Here is a 2,365-nt window from a genome sequence, read left to right as displayed (position 1 = left end):
AACAATTTTTTCTTAATACCTCAGGAACAAAGACCGAAGAGCGGTTATATCTACAGAAAGAATATGTTCAAAATGTTAAGTTTTACAACATATTTAAAAATCATCAAAATCGGTGAGACTCCGCTCCTTCTAAATTACAACAATAAATTATGTTCTAAATTATAACAAAAGTTATACACGTTTTTATGTAGCAGAGAACTCCGAAATAAAAAAATGTAGGTTTATAACTGAAAAAAAGACGAATTGATATCAAAATAACCTTGAAAACGCCCGCACATTGAAAAAATAATAACGCCATTTTTTAGTCTTCTTTCAAAATGTTTAAAAACGTACTCTACCTTTATTTTTAATTAATTGTCTACAAGATATTTAGTTGTATTAACTTAAATGGGACACCCTGCATATTGTAAAACATTATTATTTGCAGAATTTGGAAGTGGTTCGATGTGATACCAATCCAATAATTATACTCTTATAATTATTATATTCTAAAAAATTATTTTTCACTGCATTACATCTTGATTTATAGAATTTAGATTTGTTTCGAATAACATATAATTAAATATAGTCCGAATTGATGACTCCATTTTTTCAAGCGAGAGGTACTGCATTACACTCTGTGACAACAGTTTGACCTCGCTTATGTTTATTCCGAAAAGTCATAAATCTTTATCTTTCACATCCATCCGGCTTACTTAAACAAAAACACTTTTCGTCTGTAAAAATTACTTTTCTCCACGTTCCCGCTCTTCAAGCTACAGTGGATCCAAAAAGTATTTGTACACTATATTATGAGGAAATTCTCCTAACCTACAAATCAGATTTTAATGAAAGTTTCTGTGCATATAAAGCATATTGGTCCGCATATGATATAATTTTTTTGTTGACAAAAAATGTTCTCGAGAGGATAAAATTAAGACCCGAAAATTCAACGTTTTTTCATTGCTTTAATATAATTCTTTTGTGGGACTTTTTTTACAGTTGAACGATAGAGCCCTAAAATCTGAACATCTTTAAACAAAATTTTTGTTGTATCTCGCACGATTACGAAGTTACGAAGAAAATAAAAATCATTGGAAGGTATCCAATCGTCTGAAATCGCTTGAAATGATCCTTTAGAGTGCTACTTTTTTGGGATTTTTCAAATGCAACTTCGTAATAGTACGAAATAGAACGAAACTTTTCATTATGAAAAATGTTCAGCTCATAGTGCTTTATCATTCTGTTGCAAAAAAGTCCCAAGAAAAGTTGCATTAAAAAAATAAAATAAAAAACATTAAAACCTTCGAGACTTGATTTCACCTTTTTAAAGCTGTAAACCTTTTTCACCCTATTATGTTCTACATGCAAACAAACTTTCATTAAAATCAGTCCTACATGTAAGAAGAATTTCCTTATAATACAACGTGCAATTAGTATTGACGTAGTAATAGAGGTTTTTTTTGTAATTTCATTCGTTTATTAACGAAGATACTTTTATGATTCGCTGAACTGTTTGTACACATGCAAAGGTATCGACTGCTTCGGCAATTCAACGAGCTGATTGACGTGAATCAGATGCTTTTCTTAAAATTAATCGGTGTTCTCAATTTGTGGTTGTTATTTTTGTTTTCTTCGGTAATTTTCAAGATTGACCAAGTAATTATTAATTACACGGGGATTATGGTTAATTCTTCGAGCGATCTCCTGATTTGGAAGAATATGGTGCAGTCACCTGACCATTTTTCCACCTGTTTTGGAAGTCTAAATTCTTCCAATTTCTTCAACAATTAAATGCTTTCCATCTGGCATTTTGGCCAATTAGCACAGTTGAACACTGATAAGAACAAACACTCCAGAAAATCAGTATTGTCACTCAAAGTTGACAAATCGACTAGTGAATTCAAATAGTTGTCGCATCTTTATAACTGTCGAGGGCAATAAACAATGCTTAAAAGAACTGTCGACAGGTAATGAATTTTAGGAGTATGCGCGGATAAAATCAAACAGTTGTCACGGAGTGTATGTATACCCATATACAGATCAACGAAAAAATTCATATAAACGTACCTTACTTGACTTTGCTCTCAAATTATAGTCATTTTTATACTCTGGTGATTCTTATACGGAAATTGAGTTATTTAGTACAAACTACTCTGTTCTGTGAGACAATATTACTCAAATCTGACTATATTTAGTAATCAAATTTCATTTCGATCACTTCCTGTTAGGGTAAACAACTGCGAGTGTACAAACATAGCTAAAATTTGGAAACAAAGTCAAATCGAGCACATATTTGTATGAACTTTTTCATTACTTTCGTATCCGCAACCAGCAACTAAATTTTGCAACGATAGAACTAGTGTCACATGAAAACGAAGATTTA

Source organism: Ptiloglossa arizonensis, chromosome 9 (assembly GCF_051014685.1).
Source record: "Ptiloglossa arizonensis isolate GNS036 chromosome 9, iyPtiAriz1_principal, whole genome shotgun sequence".
Taxonomy (NCBI): Eukaryota; Metazoa; Arthropoda; class Insecta; order Hymenoptera; family Colletidae; genus Ptiloglossa; species Ptiloglossa arizonensis.
Note: the sequence above shows the minus strand (reverse complement) of the source record.